This window comes from Ranitomeya variabilis, chromosome 3, assembly GCF_051348905.1.
Source record: "Ranitomeya variabilis isolate aRanVar5 chromosome 3, aRanVar5.hap1, whole genome shotgun sequence".
In the NCBI taxonomy this organism is placed as follows: domain Eukaryota; kingdom Metazoa; phylum Chordata; class Amphibia; order Anura; family Dendrobatidae; genus Ranitomeya; species Ranitomeya variabilis.
Genome location: NC_135234.1, coordinates 376,037,180 through 376,058,071, shown reverse-complemented (window position 1 = coordinate 376,058,071; position 20,892 = coordinate 376,037,180). Strand labels below are relative to the sequence as shown.

At 47.8% G+C, this 20,892-nt stretch overlaps 1 non-coding gene and 42 pseudogenes across 1 annotated transcript; all 43 read left to right on the top strand.

Moving 5' to 3' along the window:
* The first annotated feature begins 153 nt into the window (after positions 1–153).
* On the top strand, positions 154–329 carry LOC143760452 (U2 spliceosomal RNA; annotated as a pseudogene).
* A 177-nt stretch (positions 330–506) lies between these two features.
* LOC143761316 (U2 spliceosomal RNA) lies at positions 507–682 on the top strand (annotated as a pseudogene).
* Positions 683–859: 177 nt separating this feature from the next.
* Positions 860–1,035, top strand: LOC143761666 (U2 spliceosomal RNA; annotated as a pseudogene).
* A 177-nt stretch (positions 1,036–1,212) lies between these two features.
* On the top strand, positions 1,213–1,389 carry LOC143763072 (U2 spliceosomal RNA; annotated as a pseudogene).
* A 176-nt stretch (positions 1,390–1,565) lies between these two features.
* On the top strand, positions 1,566–1,741 carry LOC143760010 (U2 spliceosomal RNA; annotated as a pseudogene).
* Positions 1,742–1,918: 177 nt separating this feature from the next.
* On the top strand, positions 1,919–2,097 carry LOC143761483 (U2 spliceosomal RNA; annotated as a pseudogene).
* A 174-nt stretch (positions 2,098–2,271) lies between these two features.
* LOC143760009 (U2 spliceosomal RNA) lies at positions 2,272–2,447 on the top strand (annotated as a pseudogene).
* Positions 2,448–2,624: 177 nt separating this feature from the next.
* Positions 2,625–2,803, top strand: LOC143762464 (U2 spliceosomal RNA; annotated as a pseudogene).
* A 174-nt stretch (positions 2,804–2,977) lies between these two features.
* Positions 2,978–3,153, top strand: LOC143759355 (U2 spliceosomal RNA; annotated as a pseudogene).
* A 177-nt stretch (positions 3,154–3,330) lies between these two features.
* On the top strand, positions 3,331–3,506 carry LOC143761759 (U2 spliceosomal RNA; annotated as a pseudogene).
* A 177-nt stretch (positions 3,507–3,683) lies between these two features.
* Positions 3,684–3,859, top strand: LOC143761315 (U2 spliceosomal RNA; annotated as a pseudogene).
* A 177-nt stretch (positions 3,860–4,036) lies between these two features.
* Positions 4,037–4,212, top strand: LOC143761665 (U2 spliceosomal RNA; annotated as a pseudogene).
* Positions 4,213–4,389: 177 nt separating this feature from the next.
* Positions 4,390–4,565, top strand: LOC143760008 (U2 spliceosomal RNA; annotated as a pseudogene).
* Positions 4,566–4,742: 177 nt separating this feature from the next.
* On the top strand, positions 4,743–4,918 carry LOC143761314 (U2 spliceosomal RNA; annotated as a pseudogene).
* A 177-nt stretch (positions 4,919–5,095) lies between these two features.
* LOC143761664 (U2 spliceosomal RNA) lies at positions 5,096–5,271 on the top strand (annotated as a pseudogene).
* Positions 5,272–5,448: 177 nt separating this feature from the next.
* LOC143763071 (U2 spliceosomal RNA) lies at positions 5,449–5,625 on the top strand (annotated as a pseudogene).
* Positions 5,626–5,801: 176 nt separating this feature from the next.
* LOC143760007 (U2 spliceosomal RNA) lies at positions 5,802–5,977 on the top strand (annotated as a pseudogene).
* A 177-nt stretch (positions 5,978–6,154) lies between these two features.
* LOC143761482 (U2 spliceosomal RNA) lies at positions 6,155–6,333 on the top strand (annotated as a pseudogene).
* A 174-nt stretch (positions 6,334–6,507) lies between these two features.
* Positions 6,508–6,683, top strand: LOC143760006 (U2 spliceosomal RNA; annotated as a pseudogene).
* Positions 6,684–6,860: 177 nt separating this feature from the next.
* On the top strand, positions 6,861–7,039 carry LOC143762463 (U2 spliceosomal RNA; annotated as a pseudogene).
* Positions 7,040–7,213: 174 nt separating this feature from the next.
* LOC143759352 (U2 spliceosomal RNA) lies at positions 7,214–7,389 on the top strand (annotated as a pseudogene).
* A 177-nt stretch (positions 7,390–7,566) lies between these two features.
* LOC143761758 (U2 spliceosomal RNA) lies at positions 7,567–7,742 on the top strand (annotated as a pseudogene).
* A 177-nt stretch (positions 7,743–7,919) lies between these two features.
* On the top strand, positions 7,920–8,095 carry LOC143761313 (U2 spliceosomal RNA; annotated as a pseudogene).
* Positions 8,096–8,272: 177 nt separating this feature from the next.
* On the top strand, positions 8,273–8,448 carry LOC143761663 (U2 spliceosomal RNA; annotated as a pseudogene).
* Positions 8,449–8,625: 177 nt separating this feature from the next.
* Positions 8,626–8,801, top strand: LOC143760005 (U2 spliceosomal RNA; annotated as a pseudogene).
* Positions 8,802–8,978: 177 nt separating this feature from the next.
* Positions 8,979–9,157, top strand: LOC143761481 (U2 spliceosomal RNA; annotated as a pseudogene).
* Positions 9,158–9,331: 174 nt separating this feature from the next.
* On the top strand, positions 9,332–9,507 carry LOC143761497 (U2 spliceosomal RNA; annotated as a pseudogene).
* A 177-nt stretch (positions 9,508–9,684) lies between these two features.
* On the top strand, positions 9,685–9,863 carry LOC143760252 (U2 spliceosomal RNA; annotated as a pseudogene).
* Positions 9,864–10,037: 174 nt separating this feature from the next.
* On the top strand, positions 10,038–10,213 carry LOC143759351 (U2 spliceosomal RNA; annotated as a pseudogene).
* Positions 10,214–10,390: 177 nt separating this feature from the next.
* Positions 10,391–10,578, top strand: LOC143763034 (U2 spliceosomal RNA). The gene has a single exon (XR_013212300.1). It is a non-coding gene; the product is annotated as a U2 spliceosomal RNA (small nuclear RNA).
* A 165-nt stretch (positions 10,579–10,743) lies between these two features.
* Positions 10,744–10,919, top strand: LOC143762342 (U2 spliceosomal RNA; annotated as a pseudogene).
* A 177-nt stretch (positions 10,920–11,096) lies between these two features.
* Positions 11,097–11,272, top strand: LOC143762490 (U2 spliceosomal RNA; annotated as a pseudogene).
* Positions 11,273–17,160: 5,888 nt separating this feature from the next.
* LOC143761312 (U2 spliceosomal RNA) lies at positions 17,161–17,336 on the top strand (annotated as a pseudogene).
* Positions 17,337–17,513: 177 nt separating this feature from the next.
* On the top strand, positions 17,514–17,690 carry LOC143762252 (U2 spliceosomal RNA; annotated as a pseudogene).
* A 176-nt stretch (positions 17,691–17,866) lies between these two features.
* On the top strand, positions 17,867–18,042 carry LOC143759705 (U2 spliceosomal RNA; annotated as a pseudogene).
* Positions 18,043–18,219: 177 nt separating this feature from the next.
* Positions 18,220–18,397, top strand: LOC143759258 (U2 spliceosomal RNA; annotated as a pseudogene).
* Positions 18,398–18,572: 175 nt separating this feature from the next.
* LOC143760333 (U2 spliceosomal RNA) lies at positions 18,573–18,748 on the top strand (annotated as a pseudogene).
* A 177-nt stretch (positions 18,749–18,925) lies between these two features.
* Positions 18,926–19,101, top strand: LOC143818896 (U2 spliceosomal RNA; annotated as a pseudogene).
* Positions 19,102–19,278: 177 nt separating this feature from the next.
* LOC143761992 (U2 spliceosomal RNA) lies at positions 19,279–19,454 on the top strand (annotated as a pseudogene).
* Positions 19,455–19,631: 177 nt separating this feature from the next.
* Positions 19,632–19,807, top strand: LOC143760332 (U2 spliceosomal RNA; annotated as a pseudogene).
* A 177-nt stretch (positions 19,808–19,984) lies between these two features.
* LOC143818894 (U2 spliceosomal RNA) lies at positions 19,985–20,160 on the top strand (annotated as a pseudogene).
* A 177-nt stretch (positions 20,161–20,337) lies between these two features.
* Positions 20,338–20,513, top strand: LOC143761990 (U2 spliceosomal RNA; annotated as a pseudogene).
* Positions 20,514–20,690: 177 nt separating this feature from the next.
* Positions 20,691–20,866, top strand: LOC143761298 (U2 spliceosomal RNA; annotated as a pseudogene).
* The last annotated feature ends 26 nt before the right edge of the window (positions 20,867–20,892 follow it).

Genomic DNA, 20,892 nt, shown 5'->3' with positions numbered 1-20,892 from the left:
CAGCTTGAACACACGCACACCGCAGAACTGTCATCTACAGAGCTTCCAGAGTTTCTGGAAAATGTCTTCCCTGCGGCAATCTTTTGCTAAGTCTCCACAGTGGGTTTCGGTTGTAGGCCTTGGTGCGGCCCAAATGGCAAACCATTTCTGATCATCGCTTCTCGGCCAAATGGCTCAAGATCAAGCGTAGTGTCTGTTCTTATCTGATACGTCCCCTATTTGGGGACCATATATTAAATAGATTTTTGGAATAGGGAGCTGGAAACGGAGCTTGCTTTGTCGCACGGAACCTTCACGTGCTGTCACAATGGGGATGGAGGGTGTGGTTATGCAGATTCAAAACGCGTTGTGCACAGCTTGAACACACGCACACCGCAGAACTGTCATCTACAGAGCTTCCAGAGTTTCTGGAAAATGTCTTCCCTGCGGCAATCTTTTGCTATGTCTCCACAGTGGGTTTCGGTTGTAGGCCTTGGTGCGGCCCAAGTGGCAAATCATTTCTGTTCATCGCTTCTCGGCCAAATGGCTCAAGATCAAGCGTAGTGTCTGTTCTTATCTGATACGTCCCCTATTTGGGGACCATATATTAAATAGATTTTTGGAATAGGGAGCTGGAAATGGAGCTTGCTTTGTCGCATGGAACCTTCACGTGCTGTCACAATGGGGATGGAGGGTGTGGTTATGCAGATTCAAAACGCGTTGTGCACAGCTTGAACACACGCACACCGCAGAACTGTCATCTACAGAGCTTCCAGAGTTTCTGGAAAATGTCTTCCCTGTGGCAATCTTTTGCTATGTCTCCACAGTGGGTTTCGGTTGTAGGCCTTTGTGCGGCCCAAGTGGCAAACCATTTCTGATCATCGCTTCTCGGCCAAATGGCTCAAGATCAAGCGTAGTGTCTGTTCTTATCTGATAGGTCCCCTATTTGGGGACCATATATTAAATAGATTTTTGGAATAGGGAGCTGGAAATGGAGCTTGCTTTGTCGCATGGAACCTTCACGTGCTGTCACAATGGGGATGGAGGGTGTGGTTATGCAGATTCAAAACGCGTTGTGCACAGCTTGAACACACGCACACCGCAGAACTGTCATCTACAGAGCTTCCAGAGTTTCTGGAAAATGTCTTCCCTGCGGCAATCTTTTGCTATGTCTCCACAGTGGGTTTCGGTTGTAGGCGTTGGTGCGGCCCAAGTGGCAAACCATTTCTGATCATCGCTTCTCGGACAAATGGCTCAAGATCAAGCGTAGTGTCTGTTCTTATCTGATACGTACCCTATTTGGGGACCATATATTAAATAGATTTTTGGAATAGGGAACTGGAAATGGAGCTTGCTTTGTCGCACGGAACCTTCACTTGCTGTCACAATGGGGATGGAGGGTGTGGTTATGCAGATTCAAAACGCGTTGTGCACAGCTTGAACACACGCACACCGCAGAACTGTCATCTACAGAGCTTCCAGAGTTTCTGGAAAATGTCTTCCCTGCGGCAATCTTTTGCTATGTCTCCACAGTGGGTTTCGGTTGTAGGCGTTGGTGCGGCCCAAGTGGCACACCATTTCTGATCATCGCTTCTCGGCCAAATGGCTCAAGATCAAGCGTAGTGTCTGTTCTTATCTGATACGTCCCCTATTTGGGGACCATATATTAAATGGATTTTTGGAATAGGGAGCTGGAAATGGAGCTTGCTTTGTCGCACGGAACCTTCACGTGCTGTCACAATGGGGATGGAGGGTGTGGTTATGCAGATTCAAAACGCGTTGTGCACAGCTTGAACACACGCACACCGCAGAACTGTCATCGACAGAGCTTCCAGAGTTTCTGGAAATTGTCTTCCCTGCGGCAATCTTTTGCTATGTCTCCACAGTGGGTTTCGGTTGTAGGCCTTGGGGCAGCCCAAGTGGCAAACCATTTCTGATCATCGCTTCTCGGCCAAATGGCTCAAGATCAAGCGTAGTGTCTGTTCTTATCTGATACGTCCCCTATTTGGGGACCATATATTAAATAGATTTTTGGAATAGGGAACTGGAAATGGAGCTTGCTTTGTCGCACGGAACCTTCACGTGCTGTCACAATGGGGATGGAGGGTGTGGTTATGCAGATTCAAAACGCGTTGTGCACAGCTTGAACACACGCACACCGCAGAACTGTCATCTACAGAGCTTCCAGAGTTTCTGGAAAATGTCTTCCCTGCGGCAATCTTTTGCTATGTCTCCACAGTGGGTTTCGGTTGTAGGCCTTGGTGCGGCCCAAGTGGCACACCATTTCTGATCATCGCTTCTCGGCCAAATGGCTCAAGATCAAGCGTAGTGTCTGTTCTTATCTGATACGTCCCCTATTTGGGGACCATATATTAAATGGATTTTTGGAATAGGGAGCTGGAAATGGAGCTTGCTTTGTCGCACGGAACCTTCACGTGCTGTCACAATGGGGATGGAGGGTGTGGTTATGCAGATTCAAAACGCGTTGTGCACAGCTTGAACACACGCACACCGCAGAACTGTCATCGACAGAGCTTCCAGAGTTTCTGGAAAATGTCTTCCCTGCGGCAATCTTTTGCTATGTCTCCACAGTGGGTTTCGGTTGTAGGCCTTGGGGCGGCCCAAGTGGCAAACCATTTCTGATCATCGCTTCTCGGCCAAATGGCTCAAGATCAAGCGTAGTGTCTGATCTTATCTGATACGTCCCCTATTTGGGGACCATATATTAAATGGATTTTTGGAATAGGGAGCTGGAAATGGAGCTTGCTTTGTCACACGGAACCTTCACGTGCTGTCACAATGGGGATGGAGGGTGTGATTATGCAGATTCAAAACGCGTTGTGCACAGCTTGAACACACGCACACCGCAGAATTGTCATCGACAAAGCTGCCAGAGTTTCTGGAAAATGTCTTCTCTGCGGCAATCTTTTGCTATGTCTCCACAGTGGGTTTTGGTTGTAGGCCTTGGTGCGGCCCAAGTGGCAAACCATTTCTGATCATCGCTTCTCGGCCAAATGGCTCAAGATCAAGCGTAGTGTCTGTTCTTATCTGATACGTCCCCTATTTGGGGACCATATATTAAATAGATTTTTGGAATAGGGAGCTGGAAATGGAGCTTGCTTTGTCGCACAGAACCTTCACGTGCTGTCACAATGGGGATGGAGGGTGTGGTTATGCAGATTCAAAACGCGTTGTGCACAGCTTGAACACACGCACACCGCAGAACTGTCATCTACAGAGCTTCCAGAGTTTCTGGAAAATGTCTTCCCTGCGGCAATCTTTTGCTATGTCTCCACAGTGGGTTACGGTTGTAGGCCTTGGTGAGGCCTAAGTGGCAAACCATTTCTGATCATCGCTTCTCGGCCAAATGGCTCAAGATCAAGCGTAGTGTCTGTTCTTATGTGATACGTCCCCTATTTGGGGACCATATATTAAATAGATTTTTGGAATAGGGAGCTGGAAACGGAGCTTGCTTTGTCGCACGGAACCTTCACGTGCTGTCACAATGGGGATGGAGGGTGTGGTTATGCAGATTCAAAACGCGTTGTGCACAGCTTGAACACACGCACACCGCAGAACTGTCATCTACAGAGCTTCCAGAGTTTCTGGAAAATGTCTTCCCTGCGGCAATCTTTTGCTATGTCTCCACAGTGGGTTTCGGTTGTAGGCCTTGGTGCGGCCCAAGTGGCAAATCATTTCTGTTCATCGCTTCTCGGCCAAATGGCTCAAGATCAAGCGTAGTGTCTGTTCTTATCTGATACGTCCCCTATTTGGGGACCATATATTAAATAGATTTTTGGAATAGGGAGCTGGAAATGGAGCTTGCTTTGTCGCATGGAACCTTCACGTGCTGTCACAATGGGGATGGAGGGTGTGGTTATGCAGATTCAAAACGCGTTGTGCACAGCTTGAACACACGCACACCGCAGAACTGTCATCTACAGAGCTTCCAGAGTTTCTGGAAAATGTCTTCCCTGTGGCAATCTTTTGCTATGTCTCCACAGTGGTTTTCGGTTGTAGGCCTTTGTGCGGCCCAAGTGGCAAACCATTTCTGATCATCGCTTCTCGGCCAAATGGCTCAAGATCAAGCGTAGTGTCTGTTCTTATCTGATAGGTCCCCTATTTGGGGACCATATATTAAATAGATTTTTGGAATAGGGAGCTGGAAATGGAGCTTGCTTTGTCGCATGGAACCTTCACGTGCTGTCACAATGGGGATGGAGGGTGTGGTTATGCAGATTCAAAACGCGTTGTGCACAGCTTGAACACACGCACACCGCAGAACTGTCATCTACAGAGCTTCCAGAGTTTCTGGAAAATGTCTTCCCTGCGGCAATCTTTTGCTATGTCTCCACAGTGGGTTTCGGTTGTAGGCGTTGGTGCGGCCCAAGTGGCACACCATTTCTGATCATCGCTTCTCGGCCAAATGGCTCAAGATCAAGCGTAGTGTCTGTTCTTATCTGATACGTCCCCTATTTGGGGACCATATATTAAATGGATTTTTGGAATAGGGAGCTGGAAATGGAGCTTGCTTTGTCGCACGGAACCTTCACGTGCTGTCACAATGGGGATGGAGGGTGTGGTTATGCAGATTCAAAACGCGTTGTGCACAGCTTGAACACACGCACACCGCAGAACTGTCATCGACAGAGCTTCCAGAGTTTCTGGAAAATGTCTTCCCTGCGGCAATCTTTTGCTATGTCTCCACAGTGGGTTTCGGTTGTAGGCCTTGGGGCAGCCCAAGTGGCAAACCATTTCTGATCATCGCTTCTCGGCCAAATGGCTCAAGATCAAGCGTAGTGTCTGTTCTTATCTGATACGTCCCCTATTTGGGGACCATATATTAAATAGATTTTTGGAATAGGGAGCTGGAAATGGAGCTTGCTTTGTCGCATGGAACCTTCACGTGCTGTCACAATGGGGATGGAGGGTGTGGTTATGCAGATTCAAAACGCGTTGTGCACAGCTTGAACACACGCACACCGCAGAACTGTCATCTACAGAGCTTCCAGAGTTTCTGGAAAATGTCTTCCCTGTGGCAATCTTTTGCTATGTCTCCACAGTGGGTTTCGGTTGTAGGCCTTTGTGCGGCCCAAGTGGCAAACCATTTCTGATCATCGCTTCTCGGCCAAATGGCTCAAGATCAAGCGTAGTGTCTGTTCTTATCTGATAGGTCCCCTATTTGGGGACCATATATTAAATAGATTTTTGGAATAGGGAGCTGGAAATGGAGCTTGCTTTGTCGCATGGAACCTTCACGTGCTGTCACAATGGGGATGGAGGGTGTGGTTATGCAGATTCAAAACGCGTTGTGCACAGCTTGAACACACGCACACCGCAGAACTGTCATCTACAGAGCTTCCAGAGTTTCTGGAAAATGTCTTCCCTGCGGCAATCTTTTGCTATGTCTCCACAGTGGGTTTCGGTTGTAGGCGTTGGTGCGGCCCAAGTGGCAAACCATTTCTGATCATCGCTTCTCGGACAAATGGCTCAAGATCAAGCGTAGTGTCTGTTCTTATCTGATACGTACCCTATTTGGGGACCATATATTAAATAGATTTTTGGAATAGGGAACTGGAAATGGAGCTTGCTTTGTCGCACGGAACCTTCACTTGCTGTCACAATGGGGATGGAGGGTGTGGTTATGCAGATTCAAAACGCGTTGTGCACAGCTTGAACACACGCACACCGCAGAACTGTCATCTACAGAGCTTCCAGAGTTTCTGGAAAATGTCTTCCCTGCGGCAATCTTTTGCTATGTCTCCACAGTGGGTTTCGGTTGTAGGCGTTGGTGCGGCCCAAGTGGCACACCATTTCTGATCATCGCTTCTCGGCCAAATGGCTCAAGATCAAGCGTAGTGTCTGTTCTTATCTGATACGTCCCCTATTTGGGGACCATATATTAAATGGATTTTTGGAATAGGGAGCTGGAAATGGAGCTTGCTTTGTCGCACGGAACCTTCACGTGCTGTCACAATGGGGATGGAGGGTGTGGTTATGCAGATTCAAAACGCGTTGTGCACAGCTTGAACACACGCACACCGCAGAACTGTCATCGACAGAGCTTCCAGAGTTTCTGGAAATTGTCTTCCCTGCGGCAATCTTTTGCTATGTCTCCACAGTGGGTTTCGGTTGTAGGCCTTGGGGCAGCCCAAGTGGCAAACCATTTCTGATCATCGCTTCTCGGCCAAATGGCTCAAGATCAAGCGTAGTGTCTGTTCTTATCTGATACGTCCCCTATTTGGGGACCATATATTAAATAGATTTTTGGAATAGGGAACTGGAAATGGAGCTTGCTTTGTCGCACGGAACCTTCACGTGCTGTCACAATGGGGATGGAGGGTGTGGTTATGCAGATTCAAAACGCGTTGTGCACAGCTTGAACACACGCACACCGCAGAACTGTCATCTACAGAGCTTCCAGAGTTTCTGGAAAATGTCTTCCCTGCGGCAATCTTTTGCTATGTCTCCACAGTGGGTTTCGGTTGTAGGCCTTGGTGCGGCCCAAGTGGCACACCATTTCTGATCATCGCTTCTCGGCCAAATGGCTCAAGATCAAGCGTAGTGTCTGTTCTTATCTGATACGTCCCCTATTTGGGGACCATATATTAAATGGATTTTTGGAATAGGGAGCTGGAAATGGAGCTTGCTTTGTCGCACGGAACCTTCACGTGCTGTCACAATGGGGATGGAGGGTGTGGTTATGCAGATTCAAAACGCGTTGTGCACAGCTTGAACACACGCACACCGCAGAACTGTCATCGACAGAGCTTCCAGAGTTTCTGGAAAATGTCTTCCCTGCGGCAATCTTTTGCTATGTCTCCACAGTGGGTTTCGGTTGTAGGCCTTGGGGCGGCCCAAGTGGCAAACCATTTCTGATCATCGCTTCTCGGCCAAATGGCTCAAGATCAAGCGTAGTGTCTGATCTTATCTGATACGTCCCCTATTTGGGGACCATATATTAAATGGATTTTTGGAATAGGGAGCTGGAAATGGAGCTTGCTTTGTCACACGGAACCTTCACGTGCTGTCACAATGGGGATGGAGGGTGTGATTATGCAGATTCAAAACGCGTTGTGCACAGCTTGAACACACGCACACCGCAGAATTGTCATCGACAAAGCTGCCAGAGTTTCTGGAAAATGTCTTCTCTGCGGCAATCTTTTGCTATGTCTCCACAGTGGGTTTTGGTTGTAGGCCTTGGTGCGGCCCAAGTGGCAAACCATTTCTGATCATCGCTTCTCGGCCAAATGGCTCAAGATCAAGCGTAGTGTCTGTTCTTATCTGATACGTCCCCTATTTGGGGACCATATATTAAATAGATTTTTGGAATAGGGAGCTGGAAATGGAGCTTGCTTTGTCGCACAGAACCTTCACGTGCTGTCACAATGGGGATGGAGGGTGTGGTTATGCAGATTCAAAACGCGTTGTGCACAGCTTGAACACACGCACACCGCAGAACTGTCATCTACAGAGCTTCCAGAGTTTCTGGAAAATGTCTTCCCTGCGGCAATCTTTTGCTATGTCTCCACAGTGGGTTACGGTTGTAGGCCTTGGTGAGGCCTAAGTGGCAAACCATTTCTGATCATCGCTTCTCGGCCAAATGGCTCAAGATCAAGCGTAGTGTCTGTTCTTATGTGATACGTCCCCTATTTGGGGACCATATATTAAATAGATTTTTGGAATAGGGAGCTGGAAACGGAGCTTGCTTTGTCGCACGGAACCTTCACGTGCTGTCACAATGGGGATGGAGGGTGTGGTTATGCAGATTCAAAACGCGTTGTGCACAGCTTGAACACACGCACACCGCAGAACTGTCATCTACAGAGCTTCCAGAGTTTCTGGAAAATGTCTTCCCTGCGGCAATCTTTTGCTATGTCTCCACAGTGGGTTTCGGTTGTAGGCCTTGGTGCGGCCCAAGTGGCAAATCATTTCTGTTCATCGCTTCTCGGCCAAATGGCTCAAGATCAAGCGTAGTGTCTGTTCTTATCTGATACGTCCCCTATTTGGGGACCATATATTAAATAGATTTTTGGAATAGGGAGCTGGAAATGGAGCTTGCTTTGTCGCATGGAACCTTCACGTGCTGTCACAATGGGGATGGAGGGTGTGGTTATGCAGATTCAAAACGCGTTGTGCACAGCTTGAACACACGCACACCGCAGAACTGTCATCTACAGAGCTTCCAGAGTTTCTGGAAAATGTCTTCCCTGTGGCAATCTTTTGCTATGTCTCCACAGTGGTTTTCGGTTGTAGGCCTTTGTGCGGCCCAAGTGGCAAACCATTTCTGATCATCGCTTCTCGGCCAAATGGCTCAAGATCAAGCGTAGTGTCTGTTCTTATCTGATAGGTCCCCTATTTGGGGACCATATATTAAATAGATTTTTGGAATAGGGAGCTGGAAATGGAGCTTGCTTTGTCGCATGGAACCTTCACGTGCTGTCACAATGGGGATGGAGGGTGTGGTTATGCAGATTCAAAACGCGTTGTGCACAGCTTGAACACACGCACACCGCAGAACTGTCATCTACAGAGCTTCCAGAGTTTCTGGAAAATGTCTTCCCTGCGGCAATCTTTTGCTATGTCTCCACAGTGGGTTTCGGTTGTAGGCGTTGGTGCGGCCCAAGTGGCACACCATTTCTGATCATCGCTTCTCGGCCAAATGGCTCAAGATCAAGCGTAGTGTCTGTTCTTATCTGATACGTCCCCTATTTGGGGACCATATATTAAATGGATTTTTGGAATAGGGAGCTGGAAATGGAGCTTGCTTTGTCGCACGGAACCTTCACGTGCTGTCACAATGGGGATGGAGGGTGTGGTTATGCAGATTCAAAACGCGTTGTGCACAGCTTGAACACACGCACACCGCAGAACTGTCATCGACAGAGCTTCCAGAGTTTCTGGAAAATGTCTTCCCTGCGGCAATCTTTTGCTATGTCTCCACAGTGGGTTTCGGTTGTAGGCCTTGGGGCAGCCCAAGTGGCAAACCATTTCTGATCATCGCTTCTCGGCCAAATGGCTCAAGATCAAGCGTAGTGTCTGTTCTTATCTGATACGTCCCCTATTTGGGGACCATATATTAAATAGATTTTTGGAATAGGGAACTGGAAATGGAGCTTGCTTTGTCGCACGGAACCTTCACGTGCTGTCACAATGGGGATGGAGGGTGTGGTTATGCAGATTCAAAACGCGTTGTGCACAGCTTGAACACACGCACACCGCAGAACTGTCATCTACAGAGCTTCCAGAGTTTCTGGAAAATGTCTTCCCTGCGGCAATCTTTTGCTATGTCTCCACAGTGGGTTTCGGTTGTAGGCCTTGGTGCGGCCCAAGTGGCACACCATTTCTGATCATCGATTCTCGGCCAAATGGCTCAAGATCAAGCGTAGTGTCTGTTCTTATCTGATACGTCCCCTATTTGGGGACCATATATTAAATGGATTTTTGGAATAGGGAGCTGGAAATGGAGCTTGCTTTGTCGCACGGAACCTTCACGTGCTGTCACAATGGGGATGGAGGGTGTGGTTATGCAGATTCAAAACGCGTTGTGCACAGCTTGAACACACGCACACCGCAGAACTGTCATCGACAGAGCTTCCAGAGTTTCTGGAAAATGTCTTCCCTGCGGCAATCTTTTGCTATGTCTCCACAGTGGGTTTCGGTTGTAGGCCTTGGGGCGGCCCAAGTGGCAAACCATTTCTGATCATCGCTTCTCGGCCAAATGGCTCAAGATCAAGCGTAGTGTCTGTTCTTATCTGATACGTCCCCTATTTGGGGACCATATATTAAATGGATTTTTGGAATAGGGAGCTGGAAATGGAGCTTGCTTTGTCACACGGAACCTTCACGTGCTGTCACAATGGGGATGGAGGGTGTGATTATGCAGATTCAAAACGCGTTGTGCACAGCTTGAACACACGCACACCGCAGAATTGTCATCGACAAAGCTGCCAGAGTTTCTGGAAAATGTCTTCTCTGCGGCAATCTTTTGCTATGTCTCCACAGTGGGTTTCGGTTGTAGGCCTTGGTGCGGCCCAAGTGGCAAACCATTTCTGATCATCGCTTCTCGGCCAAATGGCTCAAGATCAAGCGTAGTGTCTGTTCTTATCTGATACGTCCCCTATTTGGGGACCATATATTAAATAGATTTTTGGAATAGGGAGCTGGAAATGGAGCTTGCTTTGTCGCACAGAACCTTCACGTGCTGTCACAATGGGGATGGAGGGTGTGGTTATGCAGATTCAAAACGCGTTGTGCACAGCTTGAACACACGCACACCGCAGAACTGTCATCTACAGAGCTTCCAGAGTTTCTGGAAAATGTCTTCCCTGCGGCAATCTTTTGCTATGTCTCCACAGTGGGTTACGGTTGTAGGCCTTGGTGAGGCCTAAGTGGCAAACCATTTCTGATCATCGCTTCTCGGCCAAATGGCTCAAGATCAAGCGTAGTGTCTGTTCTTATGTGATACGTCCCCTATTTGGTGACCATATATTAAATGGATTTTTGGAATAGGGAGCTGGAAATGGAGATTGCTTCGTCGGACGGAACCTTCACATGCTGTCACAATTTGGATGGAGGGTGTGGTTATGCAGATTCAAAATGCGTTGTGCACAGCTTGAACACACGCACACCGCAGAACTGTCATCGACAGAGCTTCCAGAGTTTCTGGAAAATGTCTTCCCTGCGGCAATCTTTTGCTATGTCTCCACAGTGGGTTTCGGTTGTAGGCCTTGGTGCGGCCCAAGTGGCAAACCATTTCTGATCATCGCTTCTCGGCCAAATGGCTCAAGATCAAGCGTAGAGTCTGTTCTTATCTGATACGTCCCCTATTTGGGGACCATATATTAAACGGATTTTTGGAATAGGGAGCTGGCAATGGAGCTTGCTTTGTCGCACGGAACCTTCACGTGCTGTCACAATGGGGATGGAGGGTGTGGTTATGCAGATTCGAAACGCGTTGTATACAGCTTGAACACACGCACACCGCAGAACTGTCATCTACAGAGCTTCCAAAGTTTCTGGAAAATGTCTTCCCTGCGGCAATCTTTTGCTATGTCTCCACAGTGGGTTTTGGTTGTAGGCCTTGGTGCGGCCCAAGTGGCAAACCATTTCTGATCATCGCTTCTCGGCCAAATGGCTCAAGATCAAGCGTAGAGTCTGTTCTTATCTGATACGTCCCCTATTTGGGGACCATATATTAAATGGATTTTTGGAATAGGGAGCTGGAAATGGAGCTTGCTTTGTCGCATGGAACCTTCACGTGCTGTCACAATGGGGATGGAGGGTGTGGTTATGCAGATTCAAAACGCGTTGTGCACAGCTTGAACACACGCACACCGCAGAACTGTCATCTACAGAGCTTCCAGAGTTTCTGGAAAATGTCTTCCCTGCGGCAATCTTTTGCTATGTCTCCACAGTGGGTTTCGTGTTATGACCCCAATGGCGAGGGTCTCAGAGGAACGTGGAAGTCTGCAGAATACAAAAAACCAGCTCATAGGGCAGTGGTAACTGGGTTGACCATATATCTACTCCTAACGCCAACACTAGAAATAGCCGGGGATCATTCCTACGATGATTCTAGATGACACGCTCCAGCCGGAGAATCTAACTACCCCTAGTAGAGGAAAAACAAAGACCTTTCTTGCCTCCAGAGAAGGGAACCCCAAAGCTGGATAGAAGCCCCCCACAAATAATAACGGTGAGGTAAGAGGAAATGACAAACACAGAAATGAACCAGGTTTAGCACAGAGAGGCCCGCTTACTGATAGCAGAATAAAGAAAGGTAACTTATATGGTCAACAAAAACCCTATCAAAATCCACACTGGAAATTCAAGAACCCCCGAACCGTCTAACGGTCCGGGGGGAGAACACCAGCCCCCTAGAGCTTCCAGCAAAGATCAGGATATAGATTTGGAACAAGCTGGACAAAAATACAAAACCAAAACAAAAAGCAAAAAGCAAAAAGGCAGACTTAGCTGATATAACTGGAACCAGGATCAGTAGACAAGAGCACAGCAGACTAGCTCTGATAACTACGTTGCCAGGCATTGAACTGAAGGTCCAGGGAGCTTAAATAGCAACACCCCTAACTAACGACCCAGGTGCGGATAAAAGGAATGACAGAAAAACCAGAGTCAAAAAACTAGTAACCACTAGAGGGAGCAAAAAGCGAATTCACAACAGTACCCCCCCCCTTAGTGAGGGGTCACCGAACCCTCACCACGACCACCAGGGCGATCAGGATGAGCGGCATGAAAGGCACGAACTAAATCGGCCGCATGAACATCAGAGGCGACCACCCAGGAATTATCCTCCTGACCATAGCCCTTCCACTTGACCAGGTACTGAAGCCTCCGCCTGGAGAGGCGAGAATCCAAGATCTTCTCCACCACGTACTCCAACTCGCCCTCAACCAACACCGGAGCAGGAGGCTCGGCAGGAGGAACTACAGGCACAATGTACCGCCGCAACAAGGACCTATGAAATACATTGTGAATAGCAAACGACACAGGAAGATCCAGACGAAAAGATACAGGATTAAGGATTTCCAATATCTTGTAAGGCCCAATAAAACGAGGTTTAAACTTGGGAGAGGAGACCTTCATAGGAACAAAGCGGGAAGAAAGCCACACCAAATCCCCAACGCGTAGTCGGGGACCCACACCGCGGCGGCGGTTGGCAAAGCGCTGAGCCCTCTCCTGTGACAACTTCAAGTTGTCCACCACATGATTCCAGATCCGCTGCAACCTATCCACCACAGAATCCACCCCAGGACAGTCAGAAGGCTCCACATGACCCGAAGAAAAGCGAGGATGGAAACCAGAGTTGCAGAAAAAAGGCGAAACCAAGGTGGCGGAACTAGCCCGATTATTAAGGGCAAACTCAGCCAACGGCAAGAATGTCACCCAATCGTCCTGATCAGCAGAGACAAAACACCTCAAATAAGCCTCCAAAGTCTGATTGGTTCGCTCCGTCTGTCCATTAGTCTGAGGATGGAAAGCAGACGAAAACGACAAATCAATGCCCATCCTACTACAAAAGGATCGCCAGAACCTGGAAACGAACTGGGATCCTCTGTCTGACACAATATTCTCAGGGATGCCGTGCAAACGAACCACGTTCTGGAAAAACACAGGAACCAGATCGGAAGAGGAAGGCAGCTTAGGCAAAGGAACCAAATGGACCATCTTGGAGAAGCGATCACATATCACCCAGATAACGGACATGCCCTGAGATAGCGGAAGATCAGAAATGAAATCCATGGAGATATGTGTCCAAGGTCTCTTCGGGACAGGCAAGGGCAAGAGCAAACCGCTGGCACGAGAACAGCAAGGCTTAGCTCGAGCACAAGTCCCACAGGACTGCACAAATGACCGCACATCCCTTGACAAAGAAGGCCACCAAAAGGACCTGGCCACCAGATCTCTGGTGCCAAAAATTCCCGGGTGACCTGCCAACACCGAGGAATGAACCTCGGAAATGACTCTGCTGGTCCACTTATCCGGGACAAACAGTCTGTCAGGTGGACAAGACTCAGGCCTATCCGCCTGAAATCTCTGCAACACACGTCGCAGATCCGGAGAAATAGCTGACAAGATAACTCCATCTTTAAGAATACCAACAGGATCAGCGACTTCAGGAGCATCAGGCACAAAGCTCCTAGAAAGAGCATCGGCCTTCACATTCTTTGAACCTGGTAAATACGAGACAACAAAATCAAAGCGGGAGAAAAACAATGACCAGCGGGCCTGTCTCGGATTAAGGCGTTTAGCAGACTCGAGATACATCAGATTTTTGTGATCAGTCAAGACCACCACACGATGCTTAGCACCCTCGAGCCAATGACGCCACTCCTCAAATGCCCATTTCATGGCCAACAACTCCCGATTGCCCACATCATAATTTCGCTCGGCAGGCGAAAACTTCCTAGAGAAAAAGGCACAAGGTTTCATAACAGAGCAACCAGGGCCTCTCTGCGACAAAACGGCCCCCGCTCCAATCTCTGAAGCATCCACCTCAACCTGAAAGGGAAGTGAGACATCGGGCTGGCACAAAACAGGCGCCGAAGTAAACCGGCGTTTCAACTCCTGGAAAGCCTCCACGGCAGCAGGAGCCCAGTTGGCTACATCGGAGCCCTTCTTGGTCATATCCGTCAAAGGTTTCACAATGCTAGAAAAATTAGCGATAAAACGACGGTAGAAGTTAGCGAAACCCAAGAATTTCTGAAGACTCTTAACAGACGAGGGCTGAGTCCAATCAAGAATAGCTCGGACCTTGACTGGGTCCATCTCCACAGCAGAAGGGGAAAAAATGAACCCCAAAAAGGGAACCTTCTGTACACCAAAGAGACACTTTGAGCCCTTGACAAACAAAGAATTTTCACGCAAAATTTTAAAGACCAACCTGACCTGCTCCACATGTGAATCCCAATTATCAGAAAAAACCAAAATATCATCCAGATAAACAATCAAAAATTTATCCAGATACTTCCGGAAGATGTCATGCATAAAGGACTGAAAAACTGAAGGCGCATTGGAGAGCCCAAAAGGCATCACCAAGTACTCAAAATGACCTTCGGGCGTATTGAATGCGGTTTTCCATTCATCACCTTGCTTAATGCGCACAAGGTTGTACGCACCACGAAGGTCTATCTTGGTGAACCACTTGGCACCCTTAATCCGGGCAAACAAGTCAGACAACAGCGGTAAAGGATACTGAAATTTGACAGTGATCTTATTTAAAAGCCGATAATCAATACAAGGCCTCAAAGATCCGTCCTTTTTTGCCACAAAAAAGAATCCCGCACCAAGAGGGGAAGAAGACGGACGAATATGTCCTTTCTCCAGAGACTCCTTGATATATGAACGCATAGCGGTATGTTCGGGTACCGACAGATTAAACAGTCTTCCCTTAGGAAATTTACTGCCAGGGATCAAATCTATAGCACAGTCACAGTCCCTATGAGGAGGCAGTGCACTGGACTCAGACTCACTGAAGACATCCTGATAATCAGACAAATACTCAGGAACTTCCGAAGGCGTAGAAGAAGCAATAGACACAGGCAGGGAATCCCCATGAATACCACGACAGCCCCAACTTGAGACTGACATAGCCTTCCAGTCCAGGACTGGATTATGGGTCTGTAACCATGGCAGCCCTAAAATAACCAAATCATGCATTTTATGTAAAACCAGGAAACGTATCACCTCGCGGTGTTCAGGAGTCATGCACATGGTAACTTGTGTCCAATACTGCGGTTTATTTGCTGCCAATGGCGTAGCATCAATACCCCTGAGAGGAATAGGATTTTCCAATGGTTCAAGAGTAAAACCACAGCGCTTAGCAAATGACAGATCCATAAGACTCAGGGCAGCACCTGAATCTACAAACGCCATGACAGGATAAGACGACAGTGAGCAAATCAAAGTTACAGACAGAATAAATTTAGGTTGCAAATTACCAACGGTGACAGGACTAACAACCTTAGCTATACGTTTAGAGCATGCTGAGATAACATGTGTAGAATCACCACAGTAGTAGCACAAGCCATTCCGGCGTCTATGAATTTTCCGCTCATTTCTAGTCAGGATTCTATCACATTGCATTAAATCAGGTGTCTGTTCAGACAACACCATGAGGGAATTTGCGGTTTTGCGCTCCCGCAACCGCCGGTCAATTTGAATAGCCAGTGCCATAGTATCATTCAGACCTGTGGGAATGGGAAAACCCACCATAACATTCTTAATGGCTTCAGAAAGGCCATTTCTAAAATTAGCGGCCAGTGCACACTCGTTCCAATGTGTCAGCACGGACCATTTCCGAAATTTTTGGCAATACACTTCAGCCTCGTCCTGTCCCTGAGACATAGCCAGCAAGGCCTTTTCTGCCTGAATCTCAAGATTGGGTTCCTCATAAAGCAAACCGAGCGCCAGAAAAAACGCATCAATATCAGCCAATGCCGGATCTCCTGGCGCCAGCGAAAACGCCCAATCCTGAGGGTTGCCCCGTAAGAACGAAATAACAATTTTTACTTGCTGAGCAGCGTCTCCAGATGAACAGGGTCTCAGGGACAAAAACAATTTACAATTATTCACGAAATTCCTAAACTTAAACCTGTCTCCGGAAAACAGTTCAGGAATCGGTATTTTAGGTTCTGACCTAGGATTTCTGATAACATAGTCTTGTATGCCCTGCACACGAGTAGCCAGCTGGTCCACACTTGTAATCAAGGTCTGGACATTCATGTCTGCAGCAAGCATAGCCACTCTGAGGTAAAGGGGAAGAAGTAAAAAAAAAAACAAAACTCAGAATCTTCTTTCTTATAATCCCTCTTCTGCAATGCATTAAACATTTAATACTGGCCTGGCAAACTGTTATGACCCCAATGGCGAGGGTCTCAGAGGAACGTGGAAGTCTGCAGAATACAAAAAACCAGCTCATAGGGCAGTGGTAACTGGGTTGACCATATATCTACTCCTAACGCCAACACTAGAAGTAGCCGGGGATCATTCCTACGATGATTCTAGATGACACGCTCCAGCCGGAGAATCTAACTACCCCTAGTAAAGGAAAAACAAAGACCTTTCTTGCCTCCAGAGAAGGGAACCCCAAAGCTGGATAGAAGCCCCCCCCACAAATAATAACGGTGAGGTAAGAGGAAATGACAAACACAGAAATGAACCAGGTTTAGCACAGAGAGGCCCGCTTACTGATAGCAGAATAAAGAAAGGTAACTTATATGGTCAACAAAAACCCTATCAAAATCCACACTGGAAATTCAAGAACCCCCGAACCGTCTAACGGTCCGGGGGGAGAACACCAGCCCCCTAGAGCTTCCAGCAAAGATCAGGATATAGATTTGGAACAAGCTGGACAAAAATACAAAACCAAAACAAAAAGCAAAAAGCAAAAAGGCAGACTTAGCTGATATAACTGGAACCAGGATCAGTAGACAAGAGCACAGCAGACTAGCTCTGATAACTACGTTGCCAGGCATTGAACTGAAGGTCCAGGGAGCTTAAATAGCAACACCCCTAACTAACGACCCAGGTGCGGATAAAAGGAATGACAGAAAAACCAGAGTCAAAAAACTAGTAACCACTAGAGGGAGCAAAAAGCGAATTCACAACAGTTTCGGTTGTAGGCCTTGGTGCGGCCCAAGTGGCAAACCATTTCTGATCATCGCTTCTCGGCCAAATGGCTCAAGATCAAGCGTAGTGTCTGTTCTTATCTGATACGTCCCCTATTTGGGGACCATATATTAAATAGATTTTTGGAATAGGGAGCTGGAAATGGAGCTTGCTTTGTCGCATGGAACCTTCACGTGCTGTCACAATGGGGATGGAGGGTGTGGTTATGCAGATTCAAAATGCGTTGTGCACAGCTTGAACACACGCACACCGCAGAACTGTCATCTACAGAGCTTCCAGAGTTTCTGGAAAATGTCTTCCCTGCGGCAATCTTTTGCTATGTCTCCACAGTGGGTTTCGGTTGTAGGCCTTGGTGCGGCCCAAGTGGCAAACCATTTCTGATCATCGCTTCTCGGCCAAATGGCTCAAGATCAAGCGTAGTGTCTGTTCTTATCTGATACGTACCCTATTTGGGGACCATATATTAAATAGATTTTTGGAATAGGGAACTGGAAATGGAGCTTGCTTTGTCGCACGGAACCTTCACTTGCTGTCACAATGGGGATGGAGGGTGTGGTTATGCAGATTCAAAACGCGTTGTGCACAGCTTGAACACACGCACACCGCAGAACTGTCATCTACAGAACTTCCAGAGTTTCTGGAAAATGTCTTCCCTGCGGCAATCTTTTGCTATGTCTCCACAGTGGGTTTCGGTTGTAGGCCTTGGTGCGGCCCAAGTGGCACACCATTTCTGATCATCGCTTCTCGGCCAAATGGCTCAAGATCAAGCGTAGTGTCTGTTCTTATCTGATACGTCCCCTATTTGGGGACCATATATTAAATAGATTTTTGGAATAGGGAGCTGGAAATGGAGCTTGCTTTGTCGCACGGAACCTTCACGTGCTGTCACAATGGGGATGGAGGGTGTGGTTATGCAGATTCAAAATGCGTTGTCCACAGCTTGAACACACGCACACCGCAGAACTGTCATCTACAGAGCTTCCAGGGTTTCTGGAAAATGTCTTCCCTGCGGCAATCTTTTGCTATGTCGCCACAGTGGGTTACGGTTGTAGGCCTTGGTGAGGCCTAAGTGGCAAACCATTTCTGATCATCGCTTCTCGGCCAAATGGCTCAAGATCAAGCGTAGTGTCTGTTCTTATCTGATATGTCCCCTATTTGGGGACCATATATTAAATGGATTTTTGGAATACGGAGCTGGAAATGGAGCTTGCTTCGTCGGACGGAACCTTCACATGCTGTCACAATGGGGATGGAGGGTGTGGTTATGCAGATTCAAAACGCGTTGTGCACAGCTTGAACACACGCACACCGCAGAACTGTCATCGACAGAGCTTCCAGAGTTTCTGGAAAATGTCTTCCCTGCGGCAATCTTTTGCTATGTCTCCACAGTGGGTTTCGGTTGTAGGCCTTGGTGCGGCCCAAGTGGCAAACCATTTCTGATCATCGCTTCTCGGCCAAATGGCTCAAGATCAAGCGTAGTGTCTGTTCTTATCTGATACGTCCCCTATTTGGGGACCATATATTAAATAGATTTTTGGAATAGGGAGTTGGAAATGGAGCTTGCTTTGTCGCACGGAACCTTCACGTGCTGTCACAATGGGGATGGAGGGTGTGGTTATGCAGATTCAAAACGCGTTGTGCACAGCTTGAACACACGCACACCGCAGAACTATCATCTACAGAACTTCCAGAGTTTCTGGAAAATGTCTTCCCTGCGGCAATCTTTTGCTATGTCTCCACAGTGGGTTTCGGTTGTAGGCCTTGGTGCGGCCCAAGTGGCAAACCATTTCTGATCATCGCTTCTCGGCCAAATGGCTCAAGATCAAGCGTAGTGTCTGTTCTTATCTGATACGTCCCCTATTTGGGGACCATATATTAAATAGATTTTTGGAATAGGGAGCTGGAAATGGAGCTTGCTTTGTCGCACGGAACCTTCATGTGCTGTCACAATGGGGATGGAGGGTGTGGTTATGCAGATTCAAAACGCGTTGTGCACAGCTTGAACACACGCACACCGCAGAACTGTCATCGACAGAGCTTCCAGAGTTTCTGGAAAATGTCTTCCCTGCGGCAATCTTTTGCTATGTCTCCACAGTGGGTTTCGGTTGTAGGCCTTGGTGCGGCCCAAGTGGCAAACCATTTCTGATCATCGCTTCTTGGCCAAATGGCTCAAGATCAAGCGTAGTGTCTGCTCTTATCTGATATGTCCCCTATTTGGGGACCATATATTAAATAGATTTTTGGAATAGGGAGCTGGAAATGGAGCTTGCTTTGTCGCACGGAACCTTCACGTGCTGTCACAATGGGGATGGAGGGTGTGGTTATGCAGATTCAAAACGCGTTGTGCACAGCTTGAACACACGCACACCGCAGAACTATCATCTACAGAACTTCCAGAGTTTCTGGAAAATGTCTTCCCTGCGGCAATCTTTTGCTATGTCTCCACAGTGGGTTTCGGTTGTAGGCCTTGGTGCGGCCCAAGTGGCAAACCATTTCTGATCATCGCTTCTCGGCCAAATGGCTCAAGATCAAGCGTAGTGTCTGTTCTTATCTGATACGTCCCCTATTTGGGGACCATATATTAAATAGATTTTTGGAATAGGGAGTTGGAAATGGAGCTTGCTTTGTCGCACGGAACCTTCACGTGCTGTCACAATGGGGATGGAGGGTGTGGTTATGCAGATTCAAAACGCGTTGTGCACAGCTTGAACACACGCACACCGCAGAACTATCATCTACAGAACTTCCAGAGTTTCTGGAAAATGTCTTCCCTGCGGCAATCTTTTGCTATGTCTCCACAGTGGGTTTCGGTTGTAGGCCTTGGTGCGGCCCAAGTGGCAAACCATTTCTGATCATCGCTTCTCGGCCAAATGGCTCAAGATCAAGCGTAGTGTCTGTTCTTATCTGATACGTCCCCTATTTGGGGACCATATATTAAATAGATTTTTGGAATAGGGAGCTGGAAATGGAGCTTGCTTTGTCGCACGGAACCTTCATGTGCTGTCACAATGGGGATGGAGGGTGTGGTTATGCAGATTCAAAACGCGTTGTGCACAGCTTGAACACACGCACACCGCAGAACTGTCATCGACAGAGCTACCAGAGTTTCTGGAAAATGTCTTCCCTGCGGCAATCTTTTGCTATGTCTCCACAGTGGGTTTCGGTTGTAGGCCTTGGTGCGGCCCAAGTGGCAAACCATTTCTGATCATCGCTTCTTGGCCAAATGGCTCAAGATCAAGCGTAGTGTCTGCTCTTATCTGATATGTCCCCTATTTGGGGACCATATATTAAATAGATTTTTGGAATAGGGAGCTGGAAATGGAGCTTGCTTTGTCGCACGGAACCTTCACGTGCTGTCACAATGGGGATGGAGGGTGTGGTTATGCAGATTCAAAACGCGTTGTGCACAGCTTGAACACACGCACACCGCAGAACTGTCATCTACAGAGCTTCCAGAGTTTTTGGAAAATGTCTTCCCTGCGGCAATCTTTTGCTATGTCTCCACAGTGGGTTTCGGTTGTAGGCCTTGGTGCGGCCCAAGTGGCAAACCATTTCTGATCATCGCTTCTCGGCCAAATGGCTCAAGATCAAGTGTAGTGTCTGTTCTTATCTGATACGTCCCCTATTTGGGGACCATATATTAAATAGATTTTTGGAATAGGGAGCTGGAAATGGAGCTTGCTTTGTCGCACGGAACCTTCACGTGCTGTCACAATGGGGATGGAGGGTGTGGTTATGCAGATTCAAAACGCGTTGTGCACA